This window comes from Tympanuchus pallidicinctus, unplaced genomic scaffold (assembly GCF_026119805.1).
Source record: "Tympanuchus pallidicinctus isolate F22 unplaced genomic scaffold, pur_lepc_1.0 scaffold12, whole genome shotgun sequence".
Lineage (NCBI taxonomy): Eukaryota > Metazoa > Chordata > Aves > Galliformes > Phasianidae > Tympanuchus > Tympanuchus pallidicinctus.
In genome coordinates, this window is record NW_026294637.1 from 4,331,446 (window position 1) to 4,359,169 (window position 27,724).

Here is a 27,724-nt window from a genome sequence, read left to right on the forward strand (position 1 = left end):
ATGATGCATTTGTGTAAATCTGGGCAAAAATTGACCTTGTATACTGACAGATAGGAAAAGAGGTAGGAAATGCATTTAACTGAACATCTCTGTTGCGTTGTAATCATCTAGACTTGTGTTTCACTAATTAATGGCTGTGTAAAGCGAGAGCGTTCAAATAGACATCATTTTAAAATCCATTTACTGTTTACAGTCTTTGCTTTGTAACTTTTATTGTTATTGATTATCTTTTAACTTACCTCCTCTCTCAAATTCCTCACCACGTCATTCCGTCTCTTAATTCAGAAAAGAAGCCACCAATTTGGCGTAAGGACGCAGTGCACCGGCCAGTGCAGATTTCATGCAATAGTCTCCCAGTTGTCCAACAAACATTTTTTAGACTCCCTGTAAAGATTTTGGAAGCTTTTTCTGAGTGCAAAAACCCACATACAGGGCAGAGCATGTATGTTTTGAAGTATATAAGCACATAGTTGATGACATTATCTAGCTAGCTGAACCAGGTTCAAGTTTACAACTAATCAAGTCAGGGAATGGAAAATAATAATCTATGTAAATCAGTTTAAACTTGGAAATTCCATCTGAACAATGTTATACATAGGAAACAGTGTGTATTGATCAAATAAACATTTAATATTGTTTTACAGCCATCAGATGGGAACACAGTTTATATTAAGTTGCTCTTAATTTCATTCAGAACATTGTTAGCTAGACTTTATTCTGCTAATGAAAATATAACTATATCTTCAGGAAGGACAGCCAATATCCTGGAAAAGAGATCAAAAGAGCACAGAGCAATGCTGAAAGAACCATTCAAGTGAACAGAAAATAAATACCACTTAATTTACATTGTTACAATATTGTTACCATTTAATTTTGAAAGCATTATTTGTATCAGTAATATTTTCATCTTCATATTGTAAAAAACGTGTATGTGCATATTCAGAATTAATAGAGTGGAATTTTTCTGTATTCATTTTATATACATGAGAAAATACAGACCTGATACAGCTCCACATAAGTCAGTAAAATAAGATAAACTCCAATGGATTGCAGATTGCTACTAACACTGGCTTTTAAAGTTGGGAACACATAATTGATTTGTGTACTTGGCAATGTATGTATTCAGTGCTTTTTTATCACATGGCATAAACTAAATACAAGCAGTGGCACTTCAGCAGTTCTTAATATTATAGCCAAACCTCATCCAATTTATCTAATTACCCTCTCTTATTAGCAGCAGTGAGGTTGAAAGCTATTCCTTATAACAATAAACTATCTTCGTAACTCTTTTCAGAGGCTACATTTAACAGGAGGATTTTGCATAGCACCATAATACTTAGACTTGCCAGTGCTGCTCTTGCCAGTGTAGATTGCCTCCACAGACATACACATAAAGCTACTGCATGCACACATTGCTGGCTATCATAGAAAATCAGCTGTGAGAAAGCAAGCGTTCATAACTTTGTTCAAATAAATTAGAAGTATCTACTTAGTAAACTGTACTGATGTAGTCTGATATTGTATATTATACAACTCAGATTCTAGTTTCTTGTGATTAAAGACTAAAAAAATCACAGAATCATATGCTAGAGCAACTCAAGTTTGAGTAGCAGATGACGCAGATTTATAAAATCACACAGCATGGACTGAAAAAAGACCAAGCAATGCACGAAATCTGGGGAAAATCAAACCACTTGTTCCACATGTAATTCAGATAAAATTACACAGGCTTAATATTTGAAATCATTTCTGTTACAGTTCCTCTTAGCCACTGTGTTGAACACTAATGCAGTATGTGCATTATTACAAGCGGGAAATCCCTGGTATCAAAGGATTAATTTTAATCTTTGTCTTGCTTTAGTAATAGGAAATAAATTTTACCTAGTCATTGTCCTAGTCAAGTCATATAAAGAAACTATATCTGCTGACGAGCCTTTATTATCACAGTCAAATAGATTAGCATTGATTTACTGTAGGTAAGAGCTGCTGAAGGGTCCGTTCTGTGTGTGCTCTTCAGCAGCATGATTATTTACTGTAAACCTACCCTCTGATTTTCTCCTTAGGCTGGTATTGCTATTATTAAAGCTAATTCACATGAAATTATGGTAGCTCTTCTGGTCTACAGTCCTTGGTCAGAGACCTAAGCAGGTGTTTGCTTAATAATTTGGTCAAAGATCAGTGAGTTAAAGGTTAGGCCATAAAGGGGAAGAATGGAGAGGTCAGAGCACTTGCAGGAGGGGTCTGAGACTTGATCTTCCAGAGTCTGGAATGGTCGAGCCTCAAGGTCAGCCATTAGTGATCTTGCTTTAACGGACTGTGAGATGTCAACCATAAATTCACCATGCCAGCACCTTTAACCCTATTAATACTTTGACTACTGGAAATAAAAGCAAGAATCCAGAAGGAACTAGTCCATGGAGAATTATTCACAAAGTGTCCATGAGATTAAGTTTATGTAGTAAAGCTTATAACTCTTAATAGAGCTTTCCAAAGAAAAATAACACACGTTCTTCATTACTCTGTTTTACAGAAAATCACTGCATTCCATATCAAGACGGTAGATGAAGACATTTCACAGGTAATGTCTAAATATATATATATTCATAGAACATGAGATTTTTCTCAGATAATATAAGTAGAAATTAATGAAAATAGAAACAAAACTGAAAAATCACCTGTTCTCCAAAACTGTACTAGGTCAGGTACACACAAAGCTGTATAATTGCCACCCATAATTAGACAGCACATACTGAGCAGGCATCTTCTTATCAGAAGCAAATGGTGTAGCGGCCATTTTCTTGTCCAAGACAATAACTATGTTTTGATGATTAGCTATTTTAGCAAACAGAGGCATGTGACCACCAAATGCCAACTTGGAATAAATGACGTTTAGGAATTTCATCCTGGAAGGTGCATCTCACCTTCTGCTCTCCGGCGCCACTTCAACATTCAGTGTTGGCATTTCCTGAAATAGTGCTGAGCTGTACAGATTCAAATAATCTTAAGATCTAAGAACTCTTGCTTTTAGTTTCACATCAAAGATACATGAAACAGCTTAGTATTACCAAACACCACATCCTGCATCTCCAGAGCCTGGGAAGCTCATCTTTTGCTGTGTGCACAGTCTTCTGTGGAGGGACTGCTCAGCCATTTGAGAAAGCAAGGTATATGGCCAATAAAAGAAGTAACATCGCAGACTAAGTTAGGAAAATATTTCCGGCTGTTATAGCTAGGATGTCCACGGGACAACGAGACAGGCAGTGAACTCCTTCCCCAGCGTTTCCAGAGACACCTGACAAGGCACTCTTCCCACTGCAGGATGAGTAGGACATGAAGCTTACAGGGATCAAAGTATCATGAAACAAAGCAAAAGGGTAGGAAGGGTGAGACTTAAAGGAATCATCCGTTGAGGTAAATGAAGACATCACAGCAGAATAAAAAGAGATAACAACAGACAGTTAGGTGCAGAGTGCTAATTGGGAGTCTGAACTGAACCAGTGGCCCCAGCCCAGCATTAATGAAATATTCATAGACAGGCACACAGCACACTGTCAGGAAAGGACAGGTTGGTTTGCCTTTTAGGAAGGAGAATTTTTCTATATCGTTGTTTTGTTCCTTTGATTTCCCTACACTTACAACTCCGAATCTGTGGTAAGGAAAGGTATGCAATTGCTACAAAGTGTGTTTTGTCAATGAAAATTCCAAACTGAGTAACTTGGCTTTAAAAATTAATTACTTCATCCTTAAAGGCCAACTACACAGGAACTTGAGACGTCTGGAAACTTCACGCAGACCTTTCTTTAACTTCTAGTCATGCTTTACTTGACTTCTAGCTTAGTTTCTGTATATACTTAGTTTCTGTATATTCCTATCTTATGAAACCTGCACAAAGATCTGAACAGAAAGAGATTTTTGTGTGTGGGCAGGAGGGAGCATGGTGTTTCCAGAGAAAACTAGCTCTCCTATTGATAAAAATTCACAGATATTTCAAACTGAGAAACTAATCCTGTCAAATCTTATAAGGTATAAAGTACCCACAATTCCCACAAAGATCAGCAGGTTCTGGGTTCCCTCCAGAGCCCCTCAGAACTGAGCCCTTCATCCAGAATACTTGGCTTCAGTTCATATCACTTGAACTCACATTGTTCAGTTGGGCTTAAATCTTCACATTAACTGTTTGCTCAATTGCACTGCATACCGTGCGTGCTGCTGTGTGCACCTGTTTGTTTTGATAGCAAGCACAATAGGATATTTTGCGGGTTGAAATCATCCACTGTAAGAAAACAGTCTTTTTTTAATTAAAAACAATTCTGGAAATGAAAACACAATAAGAATATGTACAAAAAAAAATATCCGTTTATAAAGATTGAAACATAAAATGTGTCAAAATATTTTTGGAACCTCGCAAGCATTTGGTGACACAAAGTCAGTTTTCACAAAGAAGTTCTGTTTTTAATGGGCATAAGCTTCTGTCTTTTAAATACTCTCTAAAGGATATTCTAAGTAAATCTGTAAAGAATTCCATTTAAAAAATGAAGAGCAAGTATTTATTAAAGAGTTCTGTATACTTATTTTGCTTTATGTTCTGATTGTTAATTAGGAAGAAAAAGCACAGTTAAAAAAGCTGATATCAGATTTCCAGTCTGGTTAATCAGTACAGGTAGATATCCATTCACAGAGAGCCATGCCCCATAATGCTTTTGCATGTTTAACTTTCATTAATTCAATACAATTAATTTCATCAGTTGTAAGAGGAACAGCAAAAAAGCTTATGTTTTAAGACAAGGACTGACCACGTTCATCTTTAAGATTATGTCTTGTACTTCGGGGGCTCCTCCCATACCACCTGTGAGTAAACAGTACCAACAGCTCCTAGTCTTGGAGAGAACTCTACAGTATATGAGGTGAAAATACAAAGTACTGTGAGCTAATGATAATCAGAAATACTTTCTTGATATTGTTGCATATAGAGAGCTCTTGAAATGGAAAACACCTTTACAGCGTTATCTTTTCCCCTCTACATTACAGGACAGACAAGCACAGTGATCTCAGAAATCTTTAAAACAACAGAGAGAAAATTTTCTAATTCTCCTAATGGTCACCACTGAGGCAAAATTAATCCAAGCTTGGAAAAGGACAGCAGAAGATCTTTAACAATGCAGGACAGCCACAGAGAGATATCAATAGCAGCTGTGTATCAATAGTTAGGTAAATTCCAGCTTTGCAGGACAGAACTGTTGGTACAAAGGGAAGGTGGATTAGCCTTAAACCAGGAGAGATGTTGTTCCATGGATCTGTTACTTTCCTTTGAATAAAGAATACTGATATTGTCTTCCAGAAGTCAGTTCACTGCCCAGCACAAAAGCTTTGACCTTTCGCCTCCTGTGCATGCAGAGAGAGGAGATGCTAACATGGTAAAATTCACTCCTGGGCAAGAGGCCAGAACATGGCCTATATACTATTAAGCCTTCGAAATAGGGTTTAAGTGGGACTTAAGTGGTGCATGAGCCTTTTATTGGCTTTCTGCCCAGAAGTGAACTTCACCCACAGAGAATATTACATGTTGTCCACGCATTGCCTGCTATATATGGGTGCAATTCTCCTTTATCACCCTGACAAAACTTCCATCATTGCTTAACCTGAGTTGTTCTGAATGGTCCAGAGTAAACTATGCCTGCTACACACAATACAACCAAGCAGAGCATTGCTAACACAGGAGAAAGTATCTCTTCATGGTGAAGGAAGTTTAATTTTCTCAGGACTGATACGCCAACAGGGTGAACTGTATGAGTCTCTGTAACTGTATGAACTTCTGTTATTATTAAAGATGTGGTTTCTGGCACTTATTTCAATGAAGTAGTGTATAGATTTTCTACAAGACATTATTTCCTGTCTACAATATATGATTTTTATTTTCACTTAAAACATACCAACAATCTCCCTACTAGTATGCTCATGTGGTATTCCTCACATTTAAACATAGCTGGAAGTATTCCCACATATTTTATGCACATGATAGCCTTTCAGATGCAATAGAATTGCAAGGTAAATGAATTAAAACACAGTGTATGTCTTTACACGAGTGAGTGCCAAAGTTCTACTTGCACTGCTGAAGTGTGGGTTTTTCCCCTTTATAATTTTGTTTCTATGGGTTTTGTTTTGGCATTAGGGCTGTCTCTTTCCTAACTGTCTCATTTTCCCTTGAGAGCTGTTTAATCGGTTACTAAGTGGGTTAGAAAAGATAAGAAGCAAAAGTTTAATTACTTGCAAAAATATGCACAATACAAGAGAAATGCACACATTCTGGACGTTTCGTAGCCTGATACTGTCTTTGCTGGAAAACAGCTGACAGAGAGGGAAGCAGAACTGGGAACAAAAACCTCAGATGTCCTGGAAGAAATAATAAATCATAATTTACTATTGTAAATTCTACTGGCAGCTCTTAAAAGTGACCACAAGTAGTCTCTCTGATATATAGTGAAGAGATCCAGAACTGCTGACAGGTTTGTATATACCAGACTGATTAACACTTTATATTACATTGACAATTATTAGGGGCTTTAAATTTGAGTTCTTACATTGCTCTTACTTCGAAGAAACCAGCTGTACTTTTTTTTCTGGTACTTTCTGTAAACGACATGTAGAACCTGATGATTATCATTCATTTCTATACAGTTAGCAGATGGCTTCTGGCAGCAATTCTTTAAAAGTTTCTTCATTTATAAAATATGAAGTGGCCAAACTAAGTTAAACCAATTAGTGACTTTCCTTTATCATTTTTCCAGGTGCTTTCTTCATTACGAGATATCAATCAACTGCAGGGCAGTAAACATGCTAGTTCTGGTATTTATGGAATGCTCAGATCATCAGTTGAATTACACGTAGTTCAAATCTAAAATATTAGCAGTTCAAAAATCCATTAAGGTCAGTATCAGATGAGTTGTTACACTGCTCGTGTTGGAATGTGTCGCAGAGAACCAGCATGTGACACCTTGGAAGTGAAAGAAATCTTTCCTGTTACTACAGTACTCAGAACCTCAAAACAAACAGGTTGCATAAACCAGATTGCATTCATTGGACTCATTTTTCAGCAATAACATCTACATTAACAATGTTCATATTCTTTTCTTCAGCTATTTGGTATCTCCAGGTCCATAAGGTAGAGAAAATGTTTCAGGGTGAAAGTGTTCGTATGTAATACACCTGAAAACTATTCAGCTGTTTGTTAAAAATGGACAAACATTTCAGCTTGTTTCTACAAGTAGGACCTTTCATGATCAATTTTTGTTTCAGAAAACAGACACGTTACTTGAAATTACATGCCTGACTCAAACTTTTGCCCACACAAACCTGGTACCAGTATGTCTCTATAAGCGTATCACATGGCTCTCTATAGGCTGAAAATCTCAAGTACCTTTCCAATTACACTACAGTTGGAACTCGGTTGTTGGATTTTATATCAAGTGGAAAAGCAAATAATCTGTGCTTCTAGGTATATTTTTGGAATTGAAGAATATTAGAAAAGAACAAAATTGCAATTCTGTAAGAGTATAAGGTCGGGTAAAGCTTCTACTCAAATGAGTAGCCTCCTGACAGGATCAGACCAACTACTCACCAGAAATAAGTTTTTGTTTTGGAAAAAGGCAGGTTAAAATGATAAATGTCAAATTGCAGTGGGTCTTTTGAAAAAGTCATCTCTCCTGACACTTCACCCTCATCCCTTGCTCTCCTCTCCACAGATGGCAACAAGGTGCACAGTGAAAGAAATTAAGATGATAGTGCGTAGACAGGAGCAAGGAGACTAGTTTTCATCTCTGCAGACAACAGAAATGACATCACGTCTCCTCAAACTGACACATTAATAAATTTAGTATCACCTGAACTTTTCTGGAAAAGAGAACCTTTTATACCAGCAAGTTATCTGGTGTCAGTAATAATAGGAATCTGTATCATATTCTGCACCATATATGATGGCAGAATTACCTTTTGGGCCCTAACAAGTTGACAGGGATTCATTTTGCTTCCTCCTTTAATGACATCTTCTTTGCAGGTGAACTGCAGATGTAATGACTTCCTCTTTTGCTACTGAATACTCCCGAAATGTCATCATGACCCAAGACATCTCAATCTAGCTTAATGCAAACGGGAAGCAAAGGGTTTTTAAAGGTGAAACTGATCTTGCTAATGAAGAAGTATCACTCTTCATTTGGACAGGGAGCACAAAGCTTGTTAGATCGAGCTAGGTGAATGTCACAGGTTAGAGTTCAAACATAACACAGAATTGTGACTAAAGATGCTGTCTCCTATTTGTGTAGAGGTACACAGTCAAAACAAAGTAATACAAGTCTAAATTAAGTATTTTTGAATGATCCAGCAAGGTATAAAATAAACATTTGCTGGAGAGGGTTGCATTTTGAGGACCTTAATCATGAACAGTTCGGAAACATTTAAAAGGACAACAGTAAACGCGTAAGATATGTTGAAACAGAAAAGAAAAAGAAGAAACAGAGAGGAATAAGCAGCAAGGAGAACACAAGGGATTTTAGCATAGCCCAGTCACTGCCCTAAGCTGGAGATTCACACAAAAGTATCTGATTTGTACGTTGAGCTGCAGCATTCCAGGTCGTAAAAATTAATTTGCCACTAAGTCTGAGTTTGAACAGAACATACGTACATATATATATTTTAATGTACAAGAGAGCCAATTAAGAGCCTCAATTAATCCAAGGGCTTTTTTTCAGTATGAGTGAAAAGCACTTTGCCTCTCCAGACTCACATAAAGTTTCCTAAAATCATTGGATGTTCATGGGAAAAAAAAATTACCCACAACTACCAAAGACATTCAAGCACCTTTGTCACCTGAAGGGAGATCAGCTCTTCCTGATCATCATCATGTTTGTGGGAGATGGCATCCCTCATGCTGAGAAGTAGCTGTGGAAGGCATTAACTTTCAAAGCCTTTGCTGACCTTATAGAAATAGCACTGACAACAAAATTTAGCTGATCTCATTGCAGATGGGATTTTTTACATATTTAATTCATTTAATAACGCACTGCTTACAGACCAGGTCCTGGTGACACTCTTCTATTTCAAGCAATTCACTGTTCAGGATGTCTCAGATGGAGACATTGTATGAATGGGCCCAGATTGAGGCTAAGCAGAAATTGTTCAATGATTCACCAGAAGAAAATAAAAAACAAAAGCCTACTGGCTTCAAGTGCTTGTCTGATTCAGGGAACATTTTAAAAACACCACATGAGTATTTTAAGTGCCAAAACTAAGATGGAGATTTGAAAATAATTATATGGAGATATCTGAAAGAATGCATCATTCGTGCAATCTTCGTATCTGCTTGAAAAAAAAAACCAAACAATATAAGGCACATTTCAGCTGCTCTAAGTTTTTCAGCAGTTTTTCATAGAAAAACCAGAAATGTGTTTGCAATATATTTTGTTTCAGCAACACTGACTTATAAGAGCTTTCGTTTATTCGGTATTGGTGCTTCCTAAGATTCTTACTGGAATTCACTGATCTGAAATATAAAACCAAATAGGAGGGCATCTATGAATGATAAAAGATGGCTATCTTTTAAAATTAACAATGTCTGTGGCTAAAAATGTTAAACTCAGTCCTTAGTTGAAATGCAAGATTTTACCAAAAGCAATTAAGTTAGTATCAAAAATATAAATTTCTTTATCAACAACTCGAGGTTATGATCCATAGCACTGGGTCAATTTTGCAAAAACTATTCAGCAGAGTTCCCAAGAGGTCATCAGATTAAAAGAAAAAAGAAAAAAAAAGACAGATGTGAAAGAAGAGTAGTTTCAAGAACTGAACTTATTTATGGACTCCAGAAAACTGCTGGTCAGCTGCTCTATGCCATCTGGATAAGAAATGGCTTAAAATATACCATAACTTCATACAAGCACTGTGGTTCCTCATTACGCATCTGGAAACAAAGAACAGCTTCTATGCAACAGTGAAAACTTCCAGGCCATATATCATGCAGTGGATTGACGTTAAGATTGTTTTCTGGAGAAGAGCCTTTATTCATTCTAAATCAATGGATGCTACAGAATGGATGATAAACTTACATGTCGAACTCTAAAGTTGCTATTCAACCTGCTCAATGAAAGAAAAGATTGAATACAAGATTTGATTATCTAACATCCAATGCAATATGTAAAATGCTTTACCTTTTTTTTCTTTCATATGAGAGGTGCACGGAAATTGGCTAGTGAGTTTAATCCACTTACCTTGAAAGAAAAAGTAAAGTACTTGCAAATAAGTTTAAAAGAATTTTAAATTAAAAAATAAAAATAAAAAAAAAAAAAATAAAAAAGAGTCATGGCCCCTGTGTTATTTTAGGAAAAACAAGCAATTACACTTAGTTCTAACAGGTGGAATAATGACTTTTTCACCTGTCAACTGGCAGCTTAGAATTCCCACACATGTAGACCATTTCTGTTTCATCTTTTCTTTGAATTTCAGTTGCTTTGCTTTTCAATGCCTGTGCTTTGCTGGTGTCTCCTTTGTGTCTGAAACTCTCACACTGAGTTCCGCCTCTTTGGTGCTGGGCTTTCTTTTCACAGTGACATTTCAACATAAACAGTCAATATTCATTACCTCAAAGGAGACTTCCCTCCTATTGCTGACCAATTAAATACCAGCTGAGTTAGGCAGACAAAGGTAAAGAAGCTGTACTACAGGGCTGGCTTGGAGTATACTTCTTCCCTTAAATGGGGAAAGAATGTATTCAAAATGAAGAATTGACAATATTGGGAAAATCCAAAGCAGAGCAGAACGGTTTCTTAAGAAGTTATGCTCCTGCTCTTTATCTTGCAAGGTCTATTCCTAGTGTTATTCAGCCCATAGACAAGAATAGGAAAGATGCCTACATATCACAGGGACAAAGACAGATACCAGGTGTTCCTATACAACCTCAATAACTTTGATAAAATAACAAGCACGTTGCAAAAATCTCCTGTTTGATAACAGGAGAAAAGGCTTTCCCCTTTTTCTTTTTTTCATTTTTTTTTCTCTGAGATGGGAGTAAGATCCAGACATATTTTGAATGCTATTGCATTACATACAGTTCATCAAAGGCTTCTTCCTTTTTCACTACGGTTCAAGAAAAATGCCCTCCTAAACAGATCATGGGCAAGGTGAAGATGTAACCAAGCCTACAACAGATGAGAACAGCCTGCTGACAGCCTGGAGGCTGATGAACCTCCTTCTCTGCCACAGAGTGGGAAGGGAAGGGCATCGATATCATTTACCATCTCCAAAATGCAGGCACAACCCTTAGGGGAAGAAATAGCTCTACCAATGACAATGCAAATCAAGCATCAGTTTTACCTGGAATGTGGAAGAGCACTGAATCATAAAAAAAATAAGATGAGAACAACTGCAAGGGACACTCTATACTGCACAGCAGCCTCAAGGCAGGATCAGATACCTGAACTACACCTGACATTTTTGTCCAGCCTCTTCTTGAAAACCTCCAGCAGCACAGCCTCTTTGTCCCAGTCCATGCCAGTGCTTAACTCTGCTTACAGCCTGCTACGTTCTTCTAATTGCCTAAAGCAGACCCTTTTTACTCTGATTTAACATTACATAAGCCCAAATCTACACATACATCAAAAGAATCCCAGAAGTCCAGTGGTGTTTTAGCCCATTCATGTTTTTCACAGTTTAAGTACAAAAGGTAGATTTCAAGTGTTGAGAATTCTCAGATAATTTAAAAAAATAAAGCAATAATTTATAATCTGAAAGAATGCAGAAACTTATTTGTCTTAAGAAAGGTATTAGTAGAGTAAGCAAGCAAAGAAAATAAAACAGGTTGGAACATGAGGGTATGCAGATCAGACACCAGTGTGATGTGAACAAGTCTGAAATCAAAAGACTCAATGATTGCTCAGTGCAAGATCAGGCTGAATTGTCACAGTTTGAAACAGCATGTTAAATGATCAGAAGTAGTTCTTATATTTTTACATGAACTCATAAGGATTTTTTTTCCTTCTTGTGAAATAGAATTTTCTATAGCACAAAAGGGCCCAATCCCACAGCCTACCCTCAGTGGGAGGTTTGCTTAACCAAGAAATGCAGTGTCAGGCCTTCTCAGAGGATAAAAACAATACAAAGAATTGGTGTAGATGCTTTATGTAAAGGTAACAGCTTGAATCCCTGAAAGCATCCAAATGATTTTTACTTAAATGGATGTGACACTGCCAAGAAAGAAACTTTATCCTCATGAGAGATCTTTATTAGCCAGGGTACTTAACCCTAAAGATGAGGAGAATTTAATAATCACGGGGTTGTTTTCTCCCTCTTTCTTTCATTTGTGCAGCCAGCAGCTAGAGGGCACAAAAGAATGCTTTTACCTTATGATCTATCATATAAAAGAGCCCTACTCACTGAATAAAGAAAAAATAAAATTCCTAATATCATAGACTACAACATATTTTGTTCAGATTCTTAGTCTCAGTTCTGTTTCTCAAGAAGCAGTAGCAACGCAGAGAGTCGATTGCATGACAATGCAGGAAACTGAATATCTTTATTCCACTAAGAGTGTGTATTTAAATCCCAGAACACACCAGGTATTTCACATCACATACACTCTCTATGCACACGGTCATCATTACTTGCCTTAACTGTTTTGCAGAGCTCTTTGTTTAAAACTAATATAAACACATATTTAACCTCCTTCATTCTTACATCTTAAATATTAATGCTGGCTGTGACTCTGCATTAATAACAGCTATTATTTTTGCATTAATAAGGAGCTTACAAGAATAAACATAGAAGTCATAGTGCAGTCTTCCTGTCAATTAAAAAGAGTCAGTTGTAGTTGCAGAGTACTTTATCTTATCATTTCACTCGGGACATTCCCAGGATCTGATCTGAACAGCTCCAGTGATAACAAACATGTAAGTACACAGAAAATCATCATGGCAAGAAAGTCAGAAGGGAGGTTATCAGTGAATTGCCAATTTTGGAATCCCTCACTTTGGAAGGAGCGTTATCACCATAAGTGAGGTCACTGGTGAGGACAGTGTGAGCATAGAGCTCGACATTTTGTCCACCAGAAATCCCAATAACCCCAGAAGAGGTCACATCTGTTGCTGCGCTGTAAAATGGGGCAGACCTTAATAGCAACGTGTGTATTTGTATGTGTATACGTACACACATGTAGTTAAAAAGTGAAGCAAAACAAAGACCCTTTCCCTTCACCCCTAATGAACTGCACCAACCCCTTAGGCAGAAATGACTTGGATCCGGATAGAGCGCCATTTGCCAAATTGTAAATTGCCTACATTTATTTTGGGAGTGCACTAAACAGAGTGCTAATTGCCTTGTTTAGCACTTTCCCTTCTTTCATTTGCACTGGTGTAAAATCTTAGTAAATTAACTCAGGATTTTATTATGTAGGTAGCATTTGAACAACTGAATCAGTGAGAAAGCAGCATCAAAGGACTGATAAAAGAGGAGTTGACTCTACCCAGAATGCCATTTATATGTCCCTTGAATTAAAAAGGATGAAATTAACTTTTAATCCTTTTGCTTTTCATATAGCTGATCTTAACATAACATGTATTACTCAGTCATTTTATTTGCATTTACTCATTTCAAAATGTTAATAACTGTGGTTGCAAGCTTACTGTATGGGAATGCAGAGTTGCTTGTATTCATATACATAAGTGTGTAGGATTCCTTAGTAATTTTTTTGAACTGCAGCCAAACATAGACTTGAGGCTTCTGTTTATTGTCAAAGAGAACACCCTGAAGAGCAATTCCCATCTAACTGTTCAGTGGGCTATGCAAAATTAGCTGGTGGTCTCATGCTTGTCCACAGCACTAACAGTATCTTATTTTTACACAAAGTCCAAGGAGAAAATTGGAAAAAAAATAATCACCATATTTTCACCTCCATAATATTAATTTTTCCAACTGGGAAATTAGAAATGTCCTGTTTATTATGGGAAAAAAATGCAATGATATCATATATATAAACTGGATATTTCAGAACAAAGTCTTGCATCAACAAATGTTTGTTCACAATCCATTGGCAAGGGATTTCAGCATGGTAGCACCACTGTTTGTGAACAGAATTTCATTTAAAGAAAAAGCATACAGAAGACCACTGAGTCAGCACTTTGTAGATCTGAGCTCTGCTCTGAACGGACCTGCTGGAGAGTCCCTACCTTTGGACAATGGATTTCAGCAGTGATGAAATCTGGGGTGATCTACTTGCAGGACCTTAATATTCCTAAGTTCTGAGAAGCCAAAACTTCTGCCTTCATGTGCAGCCAAAAGCCTTTAAAAAAGACAGATAAAAACCTGTTTGTTGTAGTCGATAAACACTGTGCATGCAAAAACAACTACACTGTGTACATTTACCATTTCAGTTTGCAGTCCTTTTAAATCACATCTATATATGAGAAGCATAGTATCATAAAAATATAAAAATCAATTTATTCATATTAGAATTAATTTGAGAAACTATTAAAAATCAGTAAAGTATATTTTCTTCGTTTCTGATTGATTTTTTTAAAAGCTAATTTAATGGTTATTTTCCCCCTCAGTACTTCTGACTGTAATGGGAATAGAAAATGCAAAGCAAATTAATATAAGAAGTCATCACGTCCTGAATCCTTAGCACCCTAACAGCCTTTGAGTAAATAACACATTATATGTTCATATGTAAGTACCCAAACTTCCCTTATAGGATCCCTTACAGAATCTTACAAAACAGAAAAAAAAAGGGATTGTTTCATAAAGGCAAGTTTTTTACAATATTTTTTTAGAGTTCATTTTCCAGACCAGGATGGTTTGGGTGGGCTCCAGGTAAGTATCTGAACTATTGAATGCTTCTCCCAAATGAATGGCCAAGGCGTTTGAAATACCTCTATTATTATTTAACACCTGGCTGCACTGCTGTTCAGTGCTATGTGAATAAAATAAGTCATGACTCAGTGTGTGCTAGCAATGCTTTGCCAGAAGAACAAAAGTACTTGATAATGATTCTCTGTAAGTGGGTTTGTAATGAAGGTACAGAACTTACTCCTTATATTGCAAAGGTAAGGGAAGCCATGCTATGTTTCCGCAGCAGCATTTTTGGGGACCACATCTTTTTGCTACAAGAGTTACTGAGAGGGAAAGGAGCAGATTCTAGATTTTTATTTTCACCTGTGCAAAAAATAGAATGATTAATTAGGATGTGATATCCCTGTTACTGCTACTTTTATTACATTGCAGGTAATGCATAGCACTCATTCAAGCACAAGGACTCCATGATGTTCCATGCTATGAATATACGCACTGAAAATTTGATCTCTACATCTGGAAGTTTATAATCTGAAATGTTGAATTTAAAGGATTGAAGAACAGACAAAATGGTTAGCAGAAGAAAAGTAGCCACAGGTCACATACAGCTCAAGGCACCTAAACACAGCCTTTCTTCAAAGTGTTGCATAAATCTAGCAAGATTAAGTTGGTTCTGTCAGTTCAGTGAAGAAGTTAACTGCTGGACCCAAAGAGAAGGCAAGCACATAAACTAGAGAAGGAAGATCTGGGATGTGGGTTGAATAATTCTGAAAAAATAAGTACTCTGGAACTTAAGGAGAGAATTTTTTTTTTTTTTAAACTGCTCTCCAGGTTTCACTGTTTGGCCTTGTAACGTCATGAATATGTTTTTAACAAATCAACCTAGTGCTGAAAAATAACTGTGACTAAACAACAGCTTTCAAGTTCTTTGTTCCTTACTATTTAGTCACAAAAAAAAAAAAAAAAAAAAAAAAAAAAAAAAAAAAAAGCAAAAATACACAAAGGGAAAATTGTCTACAAATGCATACAAAGATTTTTATGTTCTACTATAGGCCCTTACATCAGGCAAAATGAATATGCTAAAGAATCTCCATTAAAAAGGTTAAAGCATAATTGGCTACCCTTAATGTCCCAAAAAAATGCTGCCCAGTTCCACTTTATAACAGAAGACCATTAATGAAAATGTTATTTCAATACAAAATACAAAGAATATGTAGATCTACCAATGTAACGCCTTCACTACAATGATTTTTATTTCATGATATCAATAGGATTTTCTCAATTAACATCATAGTCTTCAAAAAGAAACAATCCAAGAAGGGTGGTTACATTAACAGTATAAAACCGACTTTGTCCAGATACTCTACAGGGATGAGTTTTCCTGTTTCTTCTTTGTTCAATAAGTCAATTTGCTTTGGTAATTTGCTTTGAATTTTGAGAAACAGTTGTAGAATTTGTGCTTCCTCCATTGCCATTCCAAAGCACATACTCTAGCCAGAGTATAAGAAGAAATTTTAGTTTAGATTCTGCAGGAATTTGAGGTATTTCCTTTCATAAACAAGTTTTAGAAGTAGAAGTTATATTTTATATGTACATATAAAATGCTAGAGATGCTTGCACAACACCACAACATACGTCTATTTCTTATATATACACGGACAAGCTTATGCATGCATATACAAAAAGTATATAATGGAGTAGGATCTGCATTGTGTCAGAGTTTTAGATGGTGTTTCCCTGTGCTTGTGAAGGACACGTGCTAGTTTTTAGGTATCAGTTATGTAGGTGTTTCTGATCAGACTTCTGTCTTCCATAATACAGCAGCTTATGGAGGTTTTACATATGAACAGAATGACATTTTTGTCTTAATCTCGCCTTCCTCACGCAATTGTGTTTAAACTCTTCAAGAAAAACCAGTGTAATTTCTCCATACTTTTTTGTTGTTGTTGTTAGAATAGTTAAAGGCTGATTAAGCCAGGGATGAACAATGAAGTGTTATGACGTAAAATCTTAAGAATCTGAGGCGTAAGCACAACTGAGAACAAAACTTACACTGAAAACAAAAAGAAATACACCTACTACTGGTGGATCAACTTTTGACCATAAAGGATACAGGAGCAATCCAGCAAGAAATAATTGTGTAGGGGCTGACATGCTATTGGGATCTCTAAGGAACCTTGTTTTCCCCTTTGTCACAGAGTTGCTATTTGCCCCTGGATCAGCTTCATGCACATATTTTTACTTATCCGAATCACTGTGGTATCTAGAAAAAAAAAAAAGCCACATCTTTTATGTTATTAATACTGCCAATGTTGAATCAGCAGAGCTTTGAGATGACTCTGCCTGCATCTTTTCCTGCAAAGGAAGCACATAAAGAACACATCTTTAGCTTTGCAAACTCCAGTTGTTCTTAAACCAGACATAAGAATAACTTTTTCAAATGAAGGAAACCTCAGAAAGATTAAGGAACACAAAAATGGAATGCAAAATTTAGTGCATTCTCTCCCTGCCTCCTGTGTCCTTATAAGGTGGGTCATTTCCCTCAGGCTTGCTCTCAGATCAGCAACTCAGTGACTTTCTAAATTTTGACAAGTTCCACGCAGTCCCCTGGCTCCCTTGGAAGCCCTGTGCTCTCGCTGCCTGAGGCTTGTCTGCTCCTTGTCCCCTGGAGTATCTCGGCCTCAGCCCTTGTTGCAAACTCCCTTTTCCCTTGCCTCTTCTTCTGTGATCATGCTTGGTTGCTCTTGGGGAAGAAATCATCTCCCCGTATTCCAGAGGGCTGTCGCAGAGAACAGCAGTCAGAAGAAGTTAAGCATCTCCCCAAAGGAACCTTGTAGACTGCGAAACGCATCAGAAGCTACAAATTAAACAGATATAATACAGTATCTCTGTGCTATTATTATGTATTATACCCCTAAAGAGGTACCATTTCAGTTTTCATGCCTGCAGAAAAGCAGCTCTCCATAGCAGACCTGCTGGAGGATCCTGCTTTGACCTGAGTCTGAGGGATGCTCATGCACGACCTCTGAGAAGCCTGGGTATGCCTCCCTGCTCTCATCAATGCAGATTCTGACATGTCGAGAGCAGCTATTAGATCAAGTCACCACACTGCCTTTGCACAATACTGCCTCTTTAAAACAGGATGATTTTTCACTTACAAAGCATTTCGCTCTAGAAATGCAGTGCATTAATTGAAAGAACTGGTGAGAGCGCTTAGCGTTATTTGCCGTATTTCACGTCCGTAAATGATAGCACAAATTTTAAATGATTTACTCAGCACTAAAAACAGATCAATGACAGAAAGCCAGTGGCATTCGTAGCTACTTATAGCCGTTTCTGATCCTCCTGCAGCAACCAGCATTCCCCCCAGGCAAACAGTGGCAGCATTTGATGTCAGACGCAAACGTCAGCAGCACCAATGAGAAACAGTTAACAGAGGCTTGATATTTCATTTCAGTGGGAAGGGAAATTAAATCTGCAGTTTGTGACTCTTAGGATATTAAGTCTCTATTAGGAAAGGGTTAAATACAGATTATGTAAATAGGGATATTGTTATTTGTCCCATATGTAGCACTGCAGAGTGAAAACCGCTTTCTCTCCTGATTTTTTTTTTTTTTTTTTTTTTTTAGTTTTTCTTTTCCACAAATTGAGAGATTAACCTGGACTCAATTGAAATGGCAGCCCATATCATACCTTCCCTTGATCTCACAGCATGGCTAATAACAGCTGGGGCCTACCAAGCAGGCTTCTTTATTTTTCCTTTATTGTTCCAGGCCACACAACCGTGAACCTTCAGCATGTTATGTACTTAAGCATGGTCAGGTTGATGTCATTATTTTCTTATTGTTGCGGAGCTCCCTGGGTGTTTGCCCATATTCATAGAGAGGGGCTTGTGTGCTCTTTGTAGGTTAACCTTTTAAAAAGGAGATGCTCGACCACTTGCAAATGTAGCCCAGGGCTGTGACATTGCACTAGGCCGATTGGTACGCTTCAAAACACATATTAGCACCACTTGCGCTATTTCATCTCTCTTTTTAATTTTAGCCCAGTCTTGTAAGATAAATCTTATCTGTGCCACAAGTAAATGCTTGATAGAGCACATTTTTAAAGCCTTTAGAAAGAGGGAAAAAAAGTGTGGTTTGTCTGGGTCACTGTGTGCTTTGTCTAAGTAAAGGCATAGCTATTTGTCAGTTTATCTGTCTGCTGTCCTTCTGTCTATCTCTCCAGTTACCTTGCAGCAAACAAGCCAGGAGCATTAGCACTGAATTGTGAGAGCTACAAGGAAAAAGTGCTTCTCTGCATGAACCATGGCCACACTTAGCTTTTACAATCCTATAAAAATTGGTCTACTTGCTATCAATTCATCCTAGAAAGCAAGCCACTGCTCTCAATTGCCTCCAGCTTTGATGTAAGCACCCTACAATACTCCTATTTAAACTACAGTGGATGGAAGACACCTATAAAAATATTAATTATCTCCAGTTGACACCAGATGCAGTTAACATACTGTATGCCAGCTCTGAAATACTAGAGTTTTTATTAGGAAAGCTAATGTTTATTGCAAGCATTAAAGTCTGAGTCATAAAAGGCTGAGCATAAGAAAGATGTTTCAGGTATTATTCCTTTCACGTACCAAACACAAGTTTGCTAAATCCTGCTTGCGGGGTTAATTATTTTGGAAGTCATATTGCAAATAGAAGCTCTGGAAGAACTTGGCAAGATCTTATCCCGCACTCAGTGGGCCAAATGTAAATGAGCAAGATGAATCTCCACTGGTTTCAGTGAATTTTGGCCTTGTAACTTTTAAGTGAAGCAGATAAAAACAGCAGCACAGATTACAGTGTTAATGTCTGAATTACTTGAGTAGCGTCAACTATGATAATGATAGCCCTGACACCAATGTATGCTTTGCTACTGTTTCCTTTGTAGACAGGTTGATCCTTTGCTTTTTTAAACCAAGAGGTCAGGAAGGTGAGCTGTACAGCTGGGCAGCCAGCAGCCTTATGTATCTGGGTCACTGTCAGTGCCCCAAAGGTATATCTTAAGTTGCTTGTGTAATGGGAAGCGGAAGGCTGCCCGAGCTCTTGTGCTCAAGGATTAGGTTTATGGTTACCACCAGACTGGACACACAACTGCCCTGTCTGCAAAACCTGTGTCACACAGCTAAGAGACGAAACAAAATGATGCAGATATTATACAGGATGGAGGTGGACTATTCTGGCTTTCACTTACAATGACAACTGCAAAACCTCCATACGTCTTTACTGCATACAATCAGAATTATCCTCTTAAGGATTCTTTGAGGAATCACAAGGAAACACGAGCAACAATTAGACTTAAATTTATATTGTGTTTTTTTCCTTCATATCAGATTTCCAATTCCACAGTTCATCTCAGTATGCATGCACATGCCGAATCATAAGGATGGGTTTCGCATGTTACTGTAAGGTATAACTGGTTGCATGAACCACAGCAACGTTGTCTTACCCTTCAGACTTGAGTTTGTTGAGCCAAAGAGCCAGCCAGTTGTCTCTGTTCCCCAGACAGCACCAGAGCTTAAATATGAGCCACTCCTATCACGCGCCAAATCTCCCTGCACAGCATGGCTTACTCCAGAGCAGAGTTAGGAGAATCAACATGAAGGAAGTCTGAGCAGTCAGGAGCTTGAGCCTGATGGCAGCACCAGGCTAAAGTGAAAGTGGAGACAGCCTTGTGTGCACACTGGTTGCTTCAGAACAGAACTTCCCCCTTTCCAGCATCAGACTTAATTTTTATTGTAAAAAGTCCTTGATAGCCTACAAGACAATACTCAGCAATACACTAAGGGTTTGTTTCTATCTCTGATTTTTTCTTTTAATCTCAGTAACACATTGAGATTTTCCTCTGATGTTTTGTGTCTTTGCAATTTCTACTTTGCGGAGCAAGCTAACAACGTTCAAGCAAAATACTTATTTTCTCTTGAAACAAAAGCTAATACTTCTTTCTATAGTGATGAATTTTGAGTAACTGTTTATTTCTATAAAATGTGTTTGTAAGTGTATACAAATGTACTTTTATGTACACACATACATACATATGTGCTTCACTGAAATGTTAATGTGCAAAGCGTACTCTTACTCCAACTTGATTTAAGTAAATTTATAATCAAAATAATAAACAATTAAAAATTGAATAAGATCAAGATCTTCCCCATATGATTTTCTGCAGTGTAGTTGTAGGGAATTACATGTGCTGGTTTTGAAGTACTGAAATGAACTATGAATTCATTATAACCTCATCAGTCTAATCTCTGATTACCTTAAGCAAGGTGGTATTCCATGAATTGTTCTTTGTACACTTAAAGGACCACAGTTACGTGAAGTTCAGTTATTAAAACCACTTCAATCTATTCCCAGATAAGCGTGGCTCAGTTATAAAGAACAGCATGTTGTATTAATGGAGGTTTTATTTTGACTGCAGCTCTTCACTGTGCTGCTACACCAAAGTCTAGCATTATGTTTCCTGGCATATTAAGTACATTAAAATTACTTCAAGCTATAGAAATATCAGTGACTCCATCTCAAATCTTTTCTCCTTATAAATGTTTTTATTCTTTGTGGGCCAAAAAAAAAGATTTCTAATTTTACTGACAAATTTTCAGTGTCTCTTTTCAGACCTGCTAGTTTCATCAAAAACCAAGAAACAGAATGACATTGCCAGAAGATATTTCCTATGAACTACGGACTACCGTTTGTAAAATATGACTCAAACAGGATGTCCTTTCAGAAAGCAGCACTGTGTTTATGATTCCATAAGATCTTTACATATTTCAAATGATATTCAGAAATATGCTTATGGGGTTTTTTTAAGATCTTATTTTCTTATCTGAACTCTTTTAACAAAGGTATTACGCTAAGTATAAAAGCTGTCCAATTTTTTTCCAACCTTTTGCTTCTCTCTAAACCACAGTCATTTTGTTAGACATTGAAAATGTCTTGATTTAGTTGTCTTGCTATTTTGGGCCTGTCCTGCCCCCTGCAGTGGTAATAAGGATGGGGCTTCCTGCTGGGTCCTGAAGAATACCATTTCACGGCCGCCACATAGCTGGCGGCTTTTATTTATGGAGCCAAGAAAATGAATGGGTATTAGTGTCCAAACATTTCAACATGCTCCTGTGGCCATGCACAAAAGGGACTGATTTGCAGCAAATTTCCACTTATTTTTCAAAAGTATTTACCTTGCAGAAGCTTGGCTGATCGCTATAATGGCATAGCAGAGGGGAAAAACGACCATTTCAGAACCCAATTTTTATATATGTTTCTGAACCTTAAAAGTGCTATACTTCTTGTGAATAAAGATAATACTCTTGGTTGCTAGGCTTTTATGGATATGTGGCTAATGCCAGCCCTTTTTTTCATGTGTATCTTTACAACAGATGAAATGCACATTACCTAGAAGCTGAAAGCTTACTCTGCAACAGGGATTGCACAGGTGAAGATTCTTGCAAGAGACGTTACTGGTGCCAGTGCTGAAGTTTAGGTTCTTTTAAACATGGTGAATGGCTCTCAGCATGACAGACCCCAGAGGTGCTTTCAACACCTGTACTTCTACCTGCCTGCTGGGGGCAGTGCTGTGTGCACTTTACACCTTCCCTGAATTACCCAAGAAATTTGAGGAAGACTTTCAACTGATGCTAGGCTGTTGCAGCTGCATGAAACCTACATCATAATGCTGCATTTGAAAATTGATGAGATTTTCACATGCCCTTAAAATGACTGAAATATGAGAGGACACTTAGAAATGGTGGCTAAAGGTTCTATTCAGACACAGCAATGTTCAGAAATGAAATTCAAAGTCTTGTGCTTATGCCTTCTTAAATAGTTCCAGATGAGCTTTTTGGGCTGCAAACTTCAAATGCAATCAGCATGTGGCTGCTAGCTGATATGAGCACTTAGTTACATAAAATGAAGACTCTCCTTAGTTGTGCAGGTGTTTGCAGATACCATTTCTCAGGTGTAATTCCTGAACTTAAGGGGAAAGCTATCACAAATTAGTTCTAAGTTGATTAGTTCCATGTTGGAATCTATGTCTGTTGTCTTTTCTCTTGCAAAAATTATCTATCAATTATAGCAATGCTTCCAGTTTAACTCCTGATCTTAAATTAATCCTATTTTTTGTCTAAAATCGGTTTTCACAAATGAGGAAAAAAACAACACCACCACACAAAATAAGCATTCTGTTTCGCCAAAGAGCTTGATTATCTTAGAGTTATTAAATCCATAAAGAAAAATCTGAAATCCTCAATATGCAGCAGTACACCTGGAGCTGCTTCGTGTTAAAGGTTCTTATTCCTTTGCTACCCATTCAGACTCATTCTACTTAGGCTCCATCTCCTGAATCTCATTCAGGCAATCCCAAAGAAACAGCACACAACATAGGCAAATCCTCTGCAAAGAATGTCTCTACCTCCTCCTGCTAACCTGCCTTCAGCTGCCAATAACGGCTTCAATGTATATATGAAAAACGAGATGAAGAAGTAGAATAGAGGGGCAGATAAATAATCTCATCTGTATCAACACCCTTCTAACTATGCAGGAGGCATATTAAGAGAAAGAGAGAAAAACATGGGGCTCTTTCCTTTTTTCGCCCCCTACAGTTTTACAAGATCTGGTTCCTTTTCATACAGCATGGCAGAATGCACACCAGAACAGCTGTTAGGCAGGAATAAACAAAAGGCACAGTTCGAAGAATACTCACAAGTCTCCAAGGGAAGGATGGCCATTTCTGTCAGCCACAGCTTCTCCTGTTGAGGAATGGATGGAATAATGTTCATAGAGTGTTGAGGGTCTGCTGTGGGTACTGGAGAAGTTGAATTTATTATTTAAGTTTCCACTCATTTCCTGGTCTCTCCTGTTGGCATAGAGGATACCTTATGAAAACTTCAGAACACCTTCAGAATCTACAACATACTTCAGAGCATAACATTTTAATTTTGAAGTAATCAAGGCCAATCAAACAGTAGGCGTAAGAGTCCTGTTTTTAAACAAATTATAAAGTAAAGCATTTTAAAAACAATATGCCATTCATCTCCCTTACTTATTACAGTGCAATTAAGACTGAAATATTGTATTTTAATCTGGTTAAGAATAACCTGTCCTAAGAATCCTCACAGAAAATACAGTTTTAAAAAAAAACAAAAACGTTTTTCTCCCCACTAAAACATTTCATTCTGTTGTAATGAAGCAGGCAAATTTCAACAAAAATGAATACCTCGCACTCTCTTTTGTTCCCTTTTTAAATATATTTTGGTTTAGTCAATGACTGAGAAAGTCTGTCAAACCCTGCTCAAGGTCCCTTCTTCTATCATTAAAAGTGAATCATCCTGAAATCCCACTTATTAACAAAGTTTAATCTTGTCAGGTTAGGAAAAAAAAAAAAAAAAGGGGGAGAGAGAAAGACAGAAATTTTGCTTTTTTTTTCCCCAGGGTTAGGAATTACTTTTATCTGACAATGGCTTTGCATGTTATGGCATTAATATTGCGATAAATTATAGTGTAGGTAGGTGGAATTACTCACATTGCTTGACCAAAGTGTCTGACCTAGCCAGACCTCTGATTGATGAATAGTTTTTCATTTTGTTCTACTAGTCCTATCAGACAAAATCGAAAAACTGAGTGAAAAATATCCTATTTCATGTAATAGCATTTTGTTATATATCATTACCACTTAATTCTGTCACCAGTGTCATGACTGTGTTAAGTAGGCCTTTCAGCTTAATCCTTTCACACCTCGATGTGACATTCATCTTGGACAACTGATGCACCAAAACTCTTGGTCCCAAGGAGTGAAATAATTGCTAGATTGCTGTGCAGTGACTTAGCCAACATCCTCCAAGGAGAGGTCTCCTACAAAGTTAAAAATGTGAATGGAGCATGATTCAAGCTACCTTTGTTCTAAATTCCTTATGTGTCAGTCCCAATAGAGCATTCTCAATATTCACTTTAGGAAAAGCCAAGCACAAGCACAAACAATTTTGGCTGCTCACCTGAATACCTACTGCGTACTGAAGTTCAAGCACTTTTTACTTCATTGCTATTGTTACCCAAGATACTCAGATTTAATCTGATTCACGTGCATCAATCTGTGACACTACTCTTCTAGACAGCTTTATGACAGTGTCAGAAGTTTATTTGTTGTTTGAGCTTTCTCAGGATCTCTTTTCAGCATAACTGCTAGATTCTGCTGAACTTCATGGTTGCATACCAGTTGTGTCTTGGCCTGAATCCCTACTCAAGTCCAAGAAAGACATCTGAAATCACGTGTGGGTTTGGAAGAAGCTCTTGAAAAATATTTTAGTAAGTTCAAATTCAACTTATTCCCAATATGTCATGACTCCTGTCACAGTGCGACAGCCAGAAATTTGGATACAACATCTGCACAGACATTTGTGTGTGTTTGGCTTCAAACTACCAATTTCTACCCTATAAAACTGAATGGCAACATCACAAGGCCTACATAGTTTGTTTTACAAACTGGGCAATCGTGAGAATGAAACAAGGTATGTAGGTCCTATGCAAAACACTTCACACTGACTTATATGAAACCTTGCTCCTCTACAGGCATTTCTAATTGAGCAGAATTTCAGTCAGAACAGATGAAAGGCAAAATATTCAATGAGCTGTCTGCTTTGCAGATACAGTTTTGTTATTGCCAATCTTACTGCTTGCAATGTGGGAACGAGGCAGCAAATAATCAACTAACAGCACACACAGCTCTGGTAGCAGCAGTTTCAGTGGGTGGCAGAGCCGATGAAAAGTTAGAAAACAGGCTTGTGAAACTTTAAGTGTTTCATGTCACAGGGCTCAAAACTTACCAGATTTTTATCTTTGTCAACATTTCCATGACTTTCAATCAGAATTCCGTAATAAATGTATGGAATATTAATGTTTGGAAGGAAAATATATTTGCTGCACTATAATTTTGCACATGCATGGTACCTAACATTTCTGTATAGATTCATACTACTAGACCATATTGTTTTGCTCATTGTTCAGCTTATCCCTGGTGTATGGCCTACCCCCCTCAGAGTCAATTCATCAAATTACCCCAGAGATACCTCTAATTCTATTTTCCCCTCAAAAGCAACTCCCTAAAGATGTGAATTTGTTTGTTCTCCAAACCAGTCAGCTTATAAAGTAGGAAAGGATCAGTTCAAATGACCTAATTACAGGACTAGGGCCTTAATTTACGAAAAGCTCACTAGAGCTACAACATGCTACAGCAGCATCTAACCACAGTTTTCACATTCTTTTGCTTTTCAACCAAAGACTATTGTTGCAGTGTCCCTGTCTTTGCCCCCTTCCTCACTGTTTTGGTGCCAGTATATTGGGCCATGTGCTATTTGGACTGAAATTTCTTTGAAGAATGAGCTGCATATTCCTTAACAAACCAATGACGTATTTAATAGAAACAGGAAGTAGCTAGCATGCAAAAACTAGTATTGTAGAGACTTTCTTTTTTAATCAATCTCTTTGCAGAAGCAGCTACCGTTGTTTTTTAAGAACCCATTTCCAATTTTATCCTAGTTATAATATTTTGTTTGCTTGGATTTTCTTTTGTTGGCAGGTGGGGGTTCTGTTCATTTGTTTTGTTTTGTTTCTGTTGCTTTTCACACCTGGCTTCTGTCTGGAGTCTTCAGTCTGTGCTAAAGTCACATTGCAAGTGCTTACCTCAGTCAGTGGATACTTACACAGCGAATGTGCGCCCGGAACATTCCACTGGTTCCACTGGCATCAGTCCACATGTGTGCAACTGTAAATGACATGAAAAAAAAAATCTAGCCTCTGATATGAAAAGGGCTATTTATGCACTTTCACAAAGGACAAAAGTCTTATAACTTTGGGTCTATACAGAAATGAGACACAAATATGTTAGCGAAAAACCCCAAGTTTTCTAAATGTAGATGAGCACAGATTAAGAAAGCAGTAATTAATTTCCTTTGACCTCAAGCTGAAATTCCTTTCTAAAGCTGTCATAAAGAGAAAGAGGCCAGAGAGAAGAAGTGAAACTGTGTAACAATGCAATTAAACCCTTGTAATGAGGTCAGCCATTGGACTTGTTGCAACTGATATCATTATAGCAATGAAGAGGCATTATACGATGGCCTGATTTTATACAGGATTCATTCTTTTCCTTTAACTCTTTACCAGTCAAATATGTATTCTATAGCATTATAAAACAATTGTTGATAGCCACCAGAGGAGCAGACACATGCTTTCTGGTATTACTATCACTATTTCATAAGCTCTGGCAATGAAAATATGAGAAAACTCAGCAACAGTGGCGTACAGAACAACTTCAATACAAACAACCCTTTACTCAAATACAGTGTCATAACTGCTAATAGAAGCTTCCCCTCAGAAAGCAACTTCACACTCTCCAACAATGGGAACAGGTTTCTTTCAGCATTAAACCAATCACATTAAAAAAAAAAAAAAAAAAAAGAAGTTAAACAAGACCTTAAGTTCCCAACATTCTATCCTGCTTCAAACCATCTTTTCTGATTGTACAAAATATTGGCTGACTGTTACTCTGGCTGCTGCAACAGCAAACTTTGTTTTCTCCATGCCTGGTCAGCAACAAGTTCAGATATGTTTCAGTAGGTGCTGCTTGCTAAATATATATATATATTTAAAATTACACTGACAAATGCTGATAGGTAACACTTAACTCATGTGAGAGTTGTCCTGTTGGAAAATATGAACAAACTTGTAGGAGTAACCTGAACCATAAGGAACCCTTAGAAGTCCCAATCTCACCCGAAACTTGTTTATCCACTGAGTGGGAAAAGATTTTGCTCCACTGGAATAGTAAGTGCTGGTTTCAGGTTGTCTGCAAGCATCTTAAGCTTTGATTTTCC

The 27,724-nt window shown here is 37.4% G+C and overlaps 1 long non-coding RNA gene across 1 annotated transcript; it reads right to left on the reverse strand.

Moving 5' to 3' along the window:
- Nucleotides 1-285: 285 nt before the first annotated feature.
- Nucleotides 286-23,609, reverse strand: LOC128075344 (uncharacterized). The gene is made up of 3 exons (XR_008203788.1): nucleotides 23,563-23,609; nucleotides 14,205-14,317; nucleotides 286-384 (listed from the first exon to the last, which is right to left on the reverse strand). It is a non-coding gene; the product is annotated as an uncharacterized LOC128075344 (long non-coding RNA).
- Nucleotides 23,610-27,724: the final 4,115 nt, after the last annotated feature.